Consider the following 16502-nt stretch of genomic DNA (forward strand, 5'->3'; position numbering starts at 1 on the left):
AACTTGAACGAGGGCTCTGTAGTTAAACCATAAGGGCGGTGTGCTGGCTCCAATACCACAGCAACCACCCCAAATGCTCGTGAGGCTCTTTGGTGTAAAGTGAACATATCCTGGAGATTTTCCGAAAAACTACCCGGTGCTCAGTCCCTGAGCCTGAGCTTGGGACCCCGCCCCTGAATATGCAGCTCCGCCCAAATGTGCACGTAGCCCCGCCCCACGAGCATGTTGTCGAGCTCCGGTGTGTGTAACCCCGCCCACCGAGAGTGTAGCTCCGCCCCTGAATATATAGCTCCGCCCACGGCATGTGGCCACGCCCAGCGCATATCGCCGCGATCGGGGGCATGTGGCCCCACTCCAACGCATGTTCCCCCGCCCCCTGAGCCTATGACCCCGCCCCCGTCCTTCTGGCCCCGCCCCCGAAACGCGACCCGGACGGTGGAGGCGGCTCGGCCTGGTCTTGGCTTCACTTCCTCGGCTCCTGCTCCGGCTCCAGTGCCGGCTGTGGCCGTTCGTTCTGTCCTCCGCCTTGCTCTCGGGTGGAGCTGTCACCGGGGCCAGGATGAGCTTTAGGGCTGGCTTCGGGTTCGGGGTCTGCTGTCGGTGGGCGGGGGCATCCTCGGGGTTTGTGAGCCTGGCCCTGGCCCCAGCCCCGGCCCCGGCCCCGGCCCCGGCCCCGGCCCCTCCGGCGGCAGCAGCAGGAGGAGGAGTGGGGGCTGCTGAGGGGAATGAGTGGGTGTGGAAGAGAAGGAAGAGGGCGTTAGCGAGAGGAGAGAGACGGCCAACCGAAGATGTGGTGATGGAGCAATGAGTGACCTTCCAGGATTATGGAGGAGATAGGGTTAAGGGTAAAGGATGGGAAGAGGTGAGTGGAGGATGTGGGATGTGGCCGGTTGTCGGGGTGGGATGTGGCCGGTTGTCGGGATGGGATGTGGCCGGTTGTCAGGGTGGGATGTGGCGGTTGTCGGGGTGGGATGTGGCCGGTTGTCGGGGTGGGATGTGGCCGGTTGGGGTGGGATGTGGCCGGTTGTCAGGGTGGGATGTGGCCGGTTGTCGGGGTGGGATGTGGCCGGTTGTCGGGGTGGGATGTGGCCGGTTGTCAGGGTGGGATGTGGCCGGTTGTCGGGGTGGGATGTGGCCGGTTGGGGTGGGATGTGGCCGGTTGTCGGGGTGGGATGTGGCCGGATGTCGGGGTGGGATGCGGCCGGTTGTCGGGGTGGGATGTGGCCGGTTTTCAGGGTGGGATGTGGCCGGATGTCGGGGTGGGATGTGGCCGGTTGTCAGGGTGGGATGTGGCCGGTTGGGGTGGGATGTGGCCGGTTGTCGGGGTGGGATGTGGCCGGATGTCAGGGTGGGATGTGGCCGGTTGGGGTGGGATGTGGCCGGTTGGGGTGGGATGTGGCCGGATGTCGGGGTGGGATGTGGCCGGTTGTCGGGGTGGGATGTGGCCGGTTGTCGGGGTGGGATGTGGCCGGTTGTCGGGGTGGGATGTGGCCGGTTGTCGGGGTGGGATGTGGCCGGTTGTCGGGGTGGGATGTGACCGGTTGTCAGGGTGGGATGTGGCCGGTTGGGGTGGGATGTGGCCGGTTGTCAGGGTGGGATGTGGCCGGTTGTCAGGGTGGGATGTGGCCGGTTGGGGTGGGATGTGGCCGGTTGTCAGGGTGGGATGTGGCCGGTTGGGGTGGGATGTGGCCGGTTGTCGGGTGGGATGTAGCCGGTTGTCAGGGTGGGATGTGGCCGGTTGTCGGGGTGGGATGTGGCCGGTTGTCGGGGTGGGATGTGGCCGGTTGGGGTGGGATGTGGCCGGTTGTCGGGGTGGGATGTGGCCGGTTGTCGGGGTGGGATGTGGCCGGTTGTCGGGGTGGGATGTGGCCGGTTGTCGGGGTGGGATGTGGCCGGTTGTCGGGGTGGGATGTGGCCGGTTGTCGGGGTGGGATGTGGCCGGTTGTCGGGGTGGGATGTGGCCGGTTGTCGGGGTGGGATGTGGCCGGTTGTCGGGGTGGGATGTGGCCGGTTGTCGGGGTGGGATGTGGCCGGTTGTCGGGGTGGGATGTGGCTGGTTGGGGTGGGATGTGGCCGGTTGTCGGGGTGGGATGTGGCCGGTTGGGGTGGGATGTGGCCGGTTGTCGGGGTGGGATGTGGCCGGTTGTCGGGGTGGGATGTGGCCGGTTGTCGGGGTGGGATGTGGCCGGTTGTCGGGGTGGGATGTGGCCGGTTGTCGGGGTGGGATGTGGCCGGTTGTCGGGGTGGGATGTGGCCGGTTGTCGGGGTGGGATGTGGCCGGTTGTCGGGGTGGGATGTGGCCGGTTGTCGGGGTGGGATGTGGCCGGTTGTCGGGTTGGGATGTGGCCGGTTGTCGGGGTGGGATGTGGCCGGTTGTCGGGGTGGGATGTGGCCGGTTGTCGGGGTGGGGTGTGGCCGGATGTCGGGGTGGGGTGTGGCCGGATGTCGGGGTGGGATGTGTCCGGTTGTCGGGGTGGGATGTGGCTGGTTGGGGTGGGACATGGCCGGTTGTTGGAGTGGATTGTGGCCGGTTTTCGGGGTGGGATGATACCGGACTTTGTTATCGCTGTCATTCAGTATCAGATGTTAAGTTTGGGAAGCGCAGGGAAGGGCTGGGAAGAAGCTGTGACTCTCTCAGTAAAACATTCCTCTCGGGATGAATGACCATAAAATGATAGTCTCAACCTTATCGTAAATCTCAGGCGTTCTTGGGTTTCAAATTGGAATCTTTGAACCTGAAACCAGTTGTGTAAATAAGAGTGATGAACAAATTAGATTAACATGTATTGTAATAGATATATAGGAGCATTTTTGTTACAACATTTAAAATATACCTGGACGGGTATACAAATTGGAAGGGTTGAGAGGGATATGGCCAAGTACTGACAAATGAGACGAGATGAGGTTAGGATATCTGGTTGGCATGGACTGAATGGTCTGTTTCTGTCTACACATCTTGATTACTTTCTGACTGTAATGGAATGTGGCTCTTGCTCCTGGGCCAGCATTTGTTGCCCTGTTCTATCTACCCTGAAAGATAGTGGTGATTTGCTTTCAGTAGACATATAATGATGTAATGGAGGGAATTCGAGGAATTTTGACATTGAAGGAACAGCAATATATTTCCAAGTCAGGGTGGTGAGTGGCTCGAAGGGTAACTTGCATGTGGTAGTCATCCCAAGTATTTACTGCCCTTGCCCTGCTAGATGGTAGTCGGACTGGATTTGGAAGGTACTGTTGGATGAGGCTTTGTAAATTTGTGTAGTTCATGTCATTGATGATACACGTTGAGTGTTGGTAGTGTAGAGAGTGGCTGTGGTGGCAATCAAGGTTAGTTTGTATTGTGTTAACCTCCTTGAGTGTTGTTGGAGTTGCACTCATCCAGGTCACTGGGGATATTCCATTGCCTTCATGGTTTGTGCTTTGTAGATTATAGATAGACTTTGGGGAATCAGGAGTGAGTTTCTCATGACATGATTTCTAGTTTCTGACCTTCTCATATCGCCACAGTATGGCTAATTCACTCAGTTTCTACTCGATGGAATCCCACGATATTAGTGCTGTAGGGATTCTGTATTGAGACCCAGGTTCCTATCTCAGTAGCTCCAAAGGTATGCAATGACATCACTGAATAATTGTTTAGAAAATATCTTTGACGTTATCAATTATTGCAAGGGGAATTGAATACAGAAGTAGGAAGGTTATGCTTCATTTGTACTGTGTACTGGTGAGACCACATCTGTGTTCAGCATCAACCTTTTGTTTAAGGAAGGATTTGAGACCATGAGAGATAGTTCAGAGAATGTTTACTAAACTCATACCTGGAAATGGGCAGGTTGTTCTATGCGAACGATTGGATAGGCGATGCCTGATGTATCTGGAGTGTAGAAAAAGAAGAGATGGCTGGAATGAAACATGAAAAGTTTTGAGGTGGTTTGACAGTGTGCCTGTGAGAAGGAAGTTCACTGCTGGAGAATCTAGTCACTGTTTAAAAAAGGGGTCATCCAATGAAGATGAGAAGAAATAATTTCTCAGAGAGGCATTAATCTTCAGAACTTTCTTCCTCAAATGAGGTGGAAACAGACTTTGAATTTTTTTAAAGCAGAGCTGGGTAGATTCTTGCCAAAGCGAGAGGGTGAATGTTTACTGGGCTAGGCAGGAATGCGGAGTAACCCGAGCAGGCAGGATCTTACTGTCGAGTGGTGTAAGTTGAACAAGTCAAGTGGTCCACTCCTCCGAATTCAGCTGTTTGTGTACATGGGCCAGTTAGTTTTGCAACCACTGTGCTAATTTTATTTATTATTGTCACATGTACTCAGAGTGAGAAACAGGCAAATCAAACTTACATAGGTATGCCAGAGTGATAGAACATAATGCAGAATATAGTGTTACAGCTGCAGAGAAAGTGCAGAGGAGGATCATCTTGAATATCTGAGAGGTCCATTCAGAAGTCTGTTACCACTGAGGAATAAGCTGGAATTGGAAGTGTTTTCAAACTTTTTTTATCTTCTGCCTGACGGAACAAGGTGGTAGGGAGTATAACTGGGGTGGAAGAGGTCTTTGATTATGATGACTGCTTTTCTGAGGGAGTATAGATTGAGTCAGTGGATGAAAGGTTAGTTTGGGCTGGGTTCATAGTTCTCTGTAATTTCTTGCAGTCTTGGTCAGAGCAGTTGCAGTACCAAGCGTGATGCATCCTGATAGGATGCTTTCTATGGTGCATATTGGTAAGAATCATTGCAGACGTGTGAATTTTCTTTGCCTTCTGAGGACGTAGAGGTGTTGGTTTGTTTTCTTGATTTTAGCATTGACATGGATGGACCAGGACAGATTGTTGGTAATATTTACTTCAAGGACCTTGAAGCTCTTGACCATCTCTACCTCAGCACCAATGACGCAGACAGAGGCATGTCCTTCACTCTGCTTCCTCAAATGAATGACTAGCTCCTTCATTTTGCTGACATCGAGGGAGATATTGTTGTCTTTACACAATGCCCTTAATCGCTCGATCTCTTTCCTATATTGTGTAATCTGTCTCATCATTATTTAAAATCTGACCCACTCTGCTGGTGTCATCAGTGAAATTGGAAATGGAGTTAGAATTGACTGGCTACACAATTATGAGTGTGTAAGGAGACTGAGTATGCAGCCTTGTGGAGCACCAGTGTTGAGGATTATCGTGGAGGAGGTGTTAGAACATAGAACAGTACAGCACAGTACAGGCCCTTCAGCTCACAATGTGCCGAGCATTTATCTTAATCTAAGATCAGCCTAACCTACACACCCCTCAATTTACTGCCGTCCATGTGCTTGTCCAGTAGTCACTTAAATGTCCCTAATTTCTCTGACTCTGCTACCACCACTGGTAGTGCATTCCACCACTCTATGTAAAGAACCTCCCTCTGACATCTTCCCTATACCTTCTTGCAGTCACCTAAAAATGATCACCCCTCGTGACAGCCATTTCTGCCCTGGGGGAAAGTCTCTGGCTATCTACTCTATGCCTCTAATCACCTTGTACACTTCTATCAAGTCACTTCTCTTCCTTCTCTCCAGTGTGAAAAGCCCTAGCTCACTCAACCTCTCTTCATAAGACAAGCCCTCCAATCCAGGCAGCATCCTGGTCAATCTCCTCTGCACCCTCTCTAAAGCATCAACATCCTTCCTATAATGAGGCAACCAGAACTGGAGACAATATTCCAAGTATGGTCTAACCAGGATTTTATCGAGCTGCAGCAAAACCTCACTGCTCTTAAACTCAATCCTTCGTGAATGAAAGCCAAAACATCATATGCCGCCTTAACAACCCTATCAACTTGAGTGGCAACTTTGAGGGATTATTGGACATGAACCCCATGATCCCGCTGTTCTTCCACACTGTCTAGAATCTGTCTTTAACCCTGTATTCAGCATTCAAATTTGACCTTCCAAAATTAATCACTTCACATTTATCCAGGTTAAAATCCATCTGCTACTTCTTAGCCCAGCTCTGCATCCTGTCAGTGATTTGTTGTTGCCTGCAACAGCCCTCAACTTTATATACACTGCCACCGACCTTTGTGTCATCGGCAAACTTAGTAACCCACCCTTCCACTTCTTTATCCAAGTCACTTATAAAAAATTACAAAAAGCAGAGGCCCAAGAACAGATTCCTGTGGGTCACCAACCTCCAGGTGTAATACTTTCACTCCAATACCACTCACTGTCTTCTTTCGGCCAGCCAATTCTGTAACCAAACAACTAAATTTCCGTGCATTCCATACCTCCTAACTTTCTGAATGAGCCTACTGTGGGGAACCTGATCAAATGTCTTACTGTAATCCATATGCACTATGTCCACTGCTCAACCTTCGTCAACTTGTCTCGTCACATCTTGAAAGAAATCAATAAGGCTTGTGAGGCATGACCTGTCCCTCAAAAAGCCATGCTGACTATCTTTAATCAAACTATGTTTATCCAAATAGTCATAAATCCTATCTCTCAATCCTTTCCAGTTCCTTGCTTACCACAGATGTAAGACTGACTGGTCTGTAATTCCCAGGGATTTCCTATTCCCTTTCTTGAACAGAGGAACAACATTTGCCTCCCTCTAATCATCCGGTACTACTCACTTGGTGAGGATGCAAAGATCATCGCCAGAGATGCAGCAATCTCATTCCTCACTTCCCATAGTAACCTTTGGATATATCTGGTCCCGCCCTGGGGACTTATCTATCTTGATGCTACCCAGAATTTTCAACACATCCATTTTCATAATATCAATCTGTTCAAGCCTATGAACCTGGTCCACAGTGTTCTCACTATCAACAAGGCCCCACTTTCTAGTGAACACAGAAGCAAAAAACTCATTTAGGGACTCCCCTCCCGCTTATGACTCCAGGCACAAGTTCCCTCCACTATCCTTGATCGGCTTTACTCTCTGATTATTCTCTTATTCCTCATGTTATGTAGAATGCCTCTGGGTTTTCCCTAATCCTTCCCGCCAAGGCATTTTCGTGCCCCCTCCTAGCTCTGTGAAGTCCATTTTTGAGTTCTTTCCAAGCTACCTTGTAATCCTCTAAAGCTGTGCAAGATCCTCGCTTCCTCAACCTTCAGTAAGGTTCATTTTTCCTTTGGACGAGAAGCTCCTCTGCTTTTGTCATCCAAGGCTCCTTCACCTTACCATTCCTTGCCAGTCTCAGTGGGACAAAGTTATCCAACACTCAAAAAAAGTGCTTCTTAAACAGCCTCCACATTTCTGTTGTGCTTTCCTGTAGAACAATTGTTCCCAATGTATACTCCTCAGCTCCTGTCTAATAGCAGTTTAATTTCCCCGCTCCCAATTAAATACCTTCCCAAACTTATTGCCTCTCCTTACTGATTGCAATGTGTGGGTCAGGAAGTTGAGGATTCAGTTGCAGAGGTGAGAGCAGAGTCCTAAGTGTCTGAGTTTGGAGAGGAGTTTGTTTGGAATGATGATTTTAAAAGCAGAGCTGAAGTGAATAAATGGGAGTCTGACATGTCCTCGTTATCCAGGTGCCATGGAGCTGTTGTAACGGTAGGGGAATTGTTGTGGATCAAGGCAATCTGGGAGACTGGAGTCAATGTGTGCCATTACTAATTTCTTGAAGCACTTCATAATGGTGGATACCAAAACCACTGGATGGTCATCATTAAGGCATGGTTGCCTGATGTTTCACAGAATAGAATCCCTACAGTGTGGAAACAGGCCAGCAAGACCACACTGACTCTCCGAAGAGTAACCCACCCAGACCCATTCCCCTACCCTATTAACTCTACATTTACCCTTGACTAATGCACGTAATGTACATAACCCTGAAAACTATGGGTGATTTAGCCTGGCCAATTCACCTAATCTGCAAATCTATGGATTGTGGGAGGAAACAGGAGCACCCTGAGGAAACCCATGCAGAGACAGGGCGAATGTGCAAACACCACAGAACAGTCACCCGAGGCTGGAATTGAACCCAGGTCCCTGGTGTTGTGAGGCAGCAGTATTAACCACTGCCATGAACGTGCCTCCACTTTTTCTTTGGAACTGGGATGATAGTGGTCATCTTGAAGCAGCTGGGAACCTCAGATTGGATTGAGGAGAGATAAAAGATATCTGCAAATACTCCTGCCAGCTGGTCCACACAGGATCTGACGCCTTGTGCACTCTGATGAGACTAGCTCTGGGTCTCATTGGGCCAGGATGCTGAGTCTGCGCAACATAGGGCTATAGAGTCGGGTCTCTGATCAGCTTTCAGATTGGGCCTTTGAAAAGCCGGTAAGGAGGTAGTTGCTCGGTTGTTGTGGTCGCGGTTCCAGCATTGGCAGTCGGGCTGTGTGCGTTAATGAAGTTGGGCATTCCAGTAGGTCCTGGTCTCTGCCGCATATGGAACAGAACAACAGTTACTGGTGCGGCAATGTGCACGTACAGTTAGCAGAGGATGGTTTTGATTCATTGACCTCTAGGTTATGGGTCCAGCACACCCTTGCTGTGCCACTCTGTTGCAATGCAATATTGGAATCTGTTGTTAAGGGACTGGTGACAGGCATTAGAAAATCACCGACTGAGCAGAGTAACTATGGTTAGATAAAAAGAAAAGCATGTTTTTACAGATCAATTTGAATTCTTTGAGCAGAACATGTAACTAGCACAGTCGATCATAGATGCAAAATTCTTGGATTTTCAGAAAGCATTTGATAAAGTAATGCATCATGACTTGGTAAAAGACTCAAGGGGTGTGGAAATCTGATCAAACAATATAAACTAGAGAGTGGGAATAATGGGGTCATTTCTCGATTGGCAGAGTGTGATTAATGCTGAAAATGTGTTGCTGGAAAAGCGCAGCAAGTCAGGCAGCATCCAAGGAACAGGAGAATCGACATTTCGGGCATAAGCCCTTCTTCCTGAAGAAGGGCTTATGCCCGATCGTCGATTTTCCTGTTCCTTGGATGCTGCCTGACCTGCTGCGCTTTTCCAGCAGCACATTTTCAGCTCTGATCTCCAGCATCTGCAGTCCTCACTTTCTCCTCGAAGAGTGTGATGCATGATTTGGGTCTTGACTATTGTACCTGAATCTATGAATGATTCGAAGCAGGAACGCAGTTTAATACATTCAAGTTTTCTGATGATAGAAAACTGTAAGGAATATACTTTTGAAGACCAAAGTATCATGCCTGAAATACGGGGAACAAAATTATAGACCGTATTGCAGGTCTGGTCTCAACAAAAGCCCTGCACTGCAATGAGGGGTCTGTCAAAGGACTTAGATATGAATGAGCTTAAAAGCGGCAGATGGGAAAATTAGGGTACTTTTGTGAGGAAACATAGAAAAAAAATCAGTCATATGAAACTTAAATACAGTGTTCAAAGAGATCTGGTTCATTTTGTACTCAAAATATAAAGTTAGCATACGGTACAGCAAATAATTTTCCAAGTAATTTGGAAGTCATCTGCTTTATTATTTATTCATTGGAACAGGGTTAGAACACGAATTAAGAAGACTCATTGCACTCCTGGGCTTTGTTGAGACCAGACCTGCAATACGGTCGATAATTTTGTTCCCCATACTTCAGGCATGATACTTTTGTCTTCAAGGCAGTCAAAGAAAGGCTCAGGAGATTATTTTCTCGGATGACAGTGCTGTCATGTGAGCACAGTTTGAGTCATCTGGACTTTGAAAGTTGGGTCGCAAAGACAGAAACTGCTGGAAAAGCTCAGCAGATCTGGCAGCTCTGTGGAAAGAAATCAGAGTTAATGTTTCAGGTCCAGTGACCCTTCCTCAGAACTGTTCATAATCTCAGGATAAAGCCATTTTGGACTGACAGGAGAAATTTCTGAGGGTTCTGAATCATGAAAATTCTCTGTCTCTATCCCAGAGTACCTGTAGAGATGAATTTGAAGGTGAGCTATAATCTGATTAAATCGTAGATTAGATTCAAGAGACTGAATAGACGACTGTGCTTGAATTTTTGATGTGAGCTCAGCTGCCTACTTTTGGTTTGTTTCAGTGATTTTGCTGCCTTGAAAAGCAGAAAGGTTCAGGACTCTTGAGCCAGCGAATGCTGCTGAAAAGCAAGGATTATGGAGAAGGCCAGGAGATTGAATATGGTTCAACAGCCTGATGGCACATTCAGTTTGAATGAGGTCCGAGAAGGTAGGTAGTTTCCAGCATGAATATCTAATTTGTCAGGGAAGGGGAGAAAGTTGAAACGAATTCCATATTCTGACACTCTGAATATATCAACATGAATTTGAAGTGGGAGTGACACAAGCCAGCTGGATATTCACTTGTTCCCCACATGGATGAACAGTGACTGATTTCCAGTCCCCACTGCCAGTCTGTACATCACATGCTGCCCCATCAACACCTGTGCTCAGGAAAGGAAGTGGATCAGTATAAGAATCATGAAATATTTAAAAATATGAGATTTGTAAATTTGTTGCAGTGAGCACTTGGATGGAGACTTCTGACTTGTGTTTCCAGTCTGGTGCTGATTCAGAATAGCATGGTTTGCTGCATTGTTCACTGACTCAGTGGGTGTAACCTAGAGTTGGTGGCACTGCAAGAAAGGCAGCCGCTGATCAGTAGAGTATCTGTCAGTCAGCAATAATTTGCAGGTTTGCATGTGTATCCCATGCAATGTTGTACATCAGAGAGACCAGGCTGTTGGAAATTATGTATGACAGGGCCTTAATGAAGTCCATCTTTGTTTCTTGCCTCAGATTGTGAAGTTATGGTCTGAAGATCACAGTGCTGAAATTTCAGTTTGCTGGTTAACAAACCCATAGAAAAGTGTCTGTGGCAGCTTTAATTGGTATGAACAAAGGCTTTTTCTTATCTTACACTGTTAACGATAAGTGCCTTTTTCTGTGTAGTCTGAGTCATTGTGTTAGCTCCTAGCATGGGAGGACCCCTCTGATCATAGACCAATATCTGAATGGCCAAATTTGATGTCAGCTGCATAGTGGTCTGTCTGTCTTTCCCAGTTTTATCTGGAACAGTAATGGAGCTCCTTAGCAATGTTTTCTTTTTACCGTCCAGTGAAATGTGGAAAGCATTAACAGTATCCATTATTAATTGTCCTTGAACAGAATGGCTTGTGAGGTAATTTGAACATATAGTTTTGAGTCAATCACATTGGATCTGGGTTCATATCGAGACCAGACTTGGTAAGAATAGTGGACTTCTTTCCGTAAAGGACATCTGTCAAACAAATTATTTATTGCAACATGAGCTGTCATGGTCCCTATTACTGAAACATACTTTCAGTTCCAGATTCTGTTTACAGATTTGAGTTTAACTTCTATCAGTTGCTATTGTGGTATTTGTACCCATGTCCCTCAGATCACTAGTCTAGGCATCTGGATTACTAGTTCAGTGAAGGATCAATACCAATATTTCCCTATGTAGCCTATATTGTTTATGTGAAAAAGTTTGTATGTGATGCTGCTTGAATGGGAAGCATGCTAAATATTTGTACGCTCTTCTGATAAAAATAAATTTTCTCTCAAAAGAATTTCTTCTGAGTCAATCATCCTGGCTCAGAGTGGATGACACATGAACAGCACAAAGGAGCCATTATTACTGGGTGTGATACAAAGTACAATGCCTTTGGGAATTTGTTTCTTTCTGAGGATAGATGGAACTAGCTGGATGAGGGTATTAAAGTATTTTTGCGGAATGAAAAGTCCCCAAGTTGATTCTGGTCTGTGTGAACGAGCTGCCTTCTAATGGTTGAAAAATGTTGTGGAACTCGTACCCCTCGTAAGAAGAGGGGAAATTAGAGGAAAGAGGAATAAATTAACTCAGGAAACGATAGCATCAGACTTAGCTACAATGCCCTCAGCAGTTAAATATCTTCTTTGCTTATTGTTGGATTTATGAACAATGCTGTTCTGGACCAAAAAGTTCCCAAAACTCTGAACAATTAATGTGGATTATCTTTGTAATTTAGGGAAGGTTCCATTCGACTGGAAAGTTGCAAATACAACCCCTCTAATCAAAAAGAGAAGGAGGTAGAAAACAGAAAGCTACAGGCCATTTAGCTTGAAATCTGTCCTGGAGAAAGTGTTAAAATTGATCATTAAACAGATTATAGCTGCGAAACAAGAAAACCTCAGATATTTGGGAAGAGTCCATATGGTTTTGTGGAAGAGATATCATGTCTAATCAAATTATTAGACAACTTTGAAAGAAAAATATTCTTTGTGGATAAACGGGAGACATTAGATGTACTGAACTTGGATTTCCAGAAGGCACTTGATAAGGTGCCTGATCAAAGTTGACTATGGAAATCTGGTCCAGGGGATGACATATTGGAATGGATAGAAGATTGGTTGGTTCATAGAAAACAGAGCATACAAAAGTGGTTCTTTGTCCGATTGGCAGAACATGATGTGTGGAGCCCCAAAGGTGTTTATGCTGGGACCTCAACTTTTTAAAATGTACATCAGTGATTTAGTTAAGGGAAGTGAAGGTATGGTGACTAAATTCACATGCAGCACCAAAATAGACATAAGATAAGACAAGATAAGACCATAAGACACAGGAGCAGACATTAGGCCATTCGACCCATCGAGTCTGCTCTGCCATTGAATCTTGGCTGATAGGTTTCTTGACCACATTTTCCCAGTTTTTCTCCAAAATTCTTGATCCCCTTGGCAGCTATCGCTGTTTTCCTTTGGAGAATGGTTTCCTTTGGAGTATAGAAAAGTGAGAGATGATTTGATTCAAGTCTGTGAGGACCTGAATGGTCTTTACATGGTGGAAATGGAAAAGTTGTTTTCTATTGTGACTGTTGTAAAATTGGGCACCACAGATGACTTTTTTTTCCTCAGAGGGTTCTGCACCTTGAGAACTTGCTGCCTCAGAAGGCAGTGTCTTTGAATTGTCTTAGGGCAGATGTAAATGGATTCTGTTTCGGCAAGGGAATCCAAGATTCCCTGGTCTAACTTCTCACCAACATTTTCATTTGGAAACCCCTGGATGACCCTGGTGAAGTTCAGCCAGTTTCTGCAGAGACTTTTGCTCAGGACAGTCACTCTTGCTCCCCGGAATAATATGCCATTCTCTACTGTGAGCTTGCCTGTTGGGGTCCAAAATGGTTACAGTTCTGGTTGTGATGGCCCTTTGGGTTCTTTCACCTCCAGCTGTTTCAGTTTTGCTCAGACTGGATCTTTCAGCATCCAAAGTCTGATATTGTCAGCTGTGACTGGAACTGTGTGCCGAAAATTTAAAACCATTATGGTCTCTTCCAGTGGCGGTATGACCGGTGGTGTATCTGCCAGTGGGAAGCAGTTCAAATTCATCTGCATTTGCTACTTGTCCTCCCAGCCTGTGTTCCAACTTTTAATTATACCCACGTAGTATTTGAGCCCACTGCTGAATTCAGCCTGAAGCTATTAGCAGCATTGCCTTGTCCTCTTTAAGTGGACCTGACTGGTTTGTGGTCTTATTATTATAAATTTATGAGGGTAAAGATATTGCTGGAACTTCCTAACTCCAAATATGACCGCCAAAGCTTCCTCCTCTTTCTGGCATATTTACACTCGGCATCAACCCAAGTTCTGGCTGCGTACTCTATTGGATGTTGCTCTCCATTTGGCCACCTGTGAGCTAATACTACGCCAATGTTGTACGGGGAGGCATCACATGTCATTACCAGATCTCACGAGGGGTCATAATGTGCCAGCATCTGAGAGGACACTTGCTGTTTCTTCACTTCCCTGAAAGCTATGGCTTGGCTGTGTGACCATTTCCAAGGCTGACCTTTTTTTGAAGAGTTGCTACAAAGTTGCCAGGATGGAGGCCAGGTTATGTATGAACTTTCCCTAATAATTCATCTGCCCAAGGAAAGACCTATATGCTAGTACAGATGTGGCACCTTTGATCACTCTCACTTTATCTTCCAATGAGTGTAACACTCTTGTTGATTTTAATAGCCCAAGTAGGTCATGTGGACTGCCCTTCTGAGAGAAACGTCTAAGGACTGTGTCTGAGTTATATCCAAGGACTGTAGTAAGGCATTTGATAAAGTTCCATGAGGCAGATTAGTATAAAAACTAATAGCACATGGGATTTGGGGTGAGCTGGCTAGGTGGATACAAAACTAGCTTGGTCATAGAAGAAGAGGATAGTGGTGGAAGGGTGTTTTTCAGGATGGAGATGGGTGACTAGTGCTGTTCCCCAGGGATCTGTCTTAGGTCCTCTGTTGTCTGTAGTATATATGAATGATCTGAAGGAAAATGTGGGTGGTCTGATTAGTAAGTTTGCAGATGACATGAAGATTGGTGGAGTTACTGATAGTGCCACCGATTGTGCAAGGGTACAACAGTATATAAATGGATTGGCGACTTGGCACAGAAGTGATTGATATTTGAGTGGGTGTGTTCTAGACCCCAGGCCCTACAAAGTAGGGCCTCCCTCCCATTCTCCTCCTCCTCCTCCTAACTTTAAAGTCCACAGGTAAGCTACTCAGTGTTCTTGTTTTGGAAACTAAGTGTAGAGTAATAGCAGCGCAGGCAGTGGAATGTTCCTCCTGCAGGATGTTTGAGGTAGGGGTGACCACCGATGTTCCTGCCGACTTCATCTGCAGGAAATGCAGTCAGATTCTGCTCCTCACAGAACGCGTTAGGGAACTGGAGCTGGAGTTGGATGAACTGAGGATTATTCGAGAGGCTGAGAAGATGATAGATAGAAGCTACAGGGGTGACTTTAACTTTCCCAATGTTGATTGGAACCTCCTTCGAGCAGAAGATTTGAATGGAGCTGTTTTTGTAAGGTGTGTTCAGGAGGGTTTCCTAACTCAGTACGTTGACAGGCCGACGAGGGGAGAGGCCATTCTCGACTTGGTGCTCGGCAATGAGCCGGGGCAGGTATCAGATCTTGTGGTGGGAGAGCATTTTGGTGATAGTGACCACAACTGTCTCACATTCTACATAGCGATGGAGAAGGAGAGGATTAGGCAAAATGGGAGGATATTTAATTGGGGAAGAGGAAACTATGATGAGATTAGACATGAGTTCGGAAGCATGGACTGGGAGCAATTGTTCCATGGTAAAGGCACTATAGACATGTGGAGACTGTTTAAGGAACAGTTGTTGTAAGTGATGAATAAATATGTCCCTCTGAGACAGGCAAGAAGTGGTAAGATAAAGGAAACTTGGATGACGAGAGCGGTGGAGTTTCTCGTTAAAAGGAAAAAGGTAGCTTACGTAAGGTGGAGGAAGCTAGGGTCAAGTTCAGCTCTACAGGATTACAGGCAGGCAAGGAAGGAGCTTAAAAATGGTCTAAGGAGAGCCATGAGGGGGCACGAGAAAGGCTTGGCAGAACGGATTAGGGAGAACACAAAGGTATTTTACACTTATGTGAGGAATAAGAGAATGGTGAAAGAAAGAGTAGGCCCGATCAGGGATAGCATAGGAAATTTGTGTGTGGAGTCGGAGGAGGTAGGGGAAGCCCTAAATGAGTTTTTTGCTTCTGTCTTTACGAAAGAAACGAATTTTGTAGTGAATGAAACCTTTGAAGAGCAGGTGTGCATGCTGGAATGGATAGAGATAGAGGAAGCTGATGTGCTGAAAATTTTGTCAAACATTAAGATTGACAAGTTGCCAGGCCCGGACCAGATTTGTCCTCGGGTGCTTTGGGAAACGTGAAATGCAATTGCTTCGCCACTTGCCAAGATCTTTTCATCCTCGCTCTCCACTGGAGTCGTACCTGAGGACTGGAGAGAAGCAAATGTAATTCCTCTCTTCAAGAAAGGAAATAGGCAAATCCCCGACAATTACAGACCAGTCAGTCTCACGTCTGTCGTCTGCAAGGTGTTAGAAAGGATTCTGAGGGATAGGATTTATGACCATCTGGAAGAGCATGGCTTGATTAAATGCAGTCAATACGGCTTTGTGAGGGGCAGGTCATACCTCACAAACCTTATCGAGTTCTTTGAGGATGTGACTAGAAAAGTTGATGAGGGTCGAGCTGTGGATATGGTGAATATGGACTTTATCAAGGCATTTGATAAGGTTCCCCATGGTAGGCTCATTCAGAAGGTCAGGAGGAATGGGATTCAGAGGAACATAGCTGTCTGGATACAGAATTGGCTAGCCAACAGAAGACAGCGAGTGGGAGTAGAAGGAAAATATTCTGCCTGGAAGTCTGTGGTGAGTGGTGTTCCACCGGGCTCTGTACTTGGGCCTCTTTTGTTTGTAATTTTTATTAATGACTTTTTGGATGAGGGGATTGAAGGATGGGTCAGCAAGTTTGCAGATGACACAAAGGTTGGAGTTGTCATTGACAGTATAGGGGGCTGTTGTAGGCTGCAGCGGGACATTGACAGGATGCAGAGATGGGCTGAGAGGTGGCAGATGGAGTTCAACCTGGATAAATTTGAGGTGATGCATTTTGGAAGGTCGAATTTGAAAGCTGAGTACAGGATTAAGGATAGGATTCTTGGTAGTGTGGAGGAACAGAGGGATCTTGGGGTGCAGGTACATAGATCCCTTAAAATGGCCA

At 46.6% G+C, this 16502-nt stretch overlaps 1 protein-coding gene across 1 annotated transcript in view; it reads left to right on the forward strand.

Annotated features, from left to right (window-relative positions):
* The first annotated feature begins 444 nt into the window (after positions 1–444).
* The window catches only part of kansl1b (KAT8 regulatory NSL complex subunit 1b), a 314956-nt gene continuing 298898 nt past the window's right edge, over positions 445–16502 (forward strand). Inside the window, exons 1-2 of the mRNA XM_043675343.2 lie at positions 445–862; positions 10000–10145. The gene's annotated coding sequence lies outside the window, so the exon portion shown is untranslated. The remainder of the gene's footprint in view (positions 863–9999; positions 10146–16502) is intronic.

Source organism: Chiloscyllium plagiosum, unplaced genomic scaffold (assembly GCF_037043375.1).
Source record: "Chiloscyllium plagiosum isolate Xiang-an unplaced genomic scaffold, Cpla_swu_hap1 HiC_scaffold_32, whole genome shotgun sequence".
In the NCBI taxonomy this organism is placed as follows: domain Eukaryota; kingdom Metazoa; phylum Chordata; class Chondrichthyes; order Orectolobiformes; family Hemiscylliidae; genus Chiloscyllium; species Chiloscyllium plagiosum.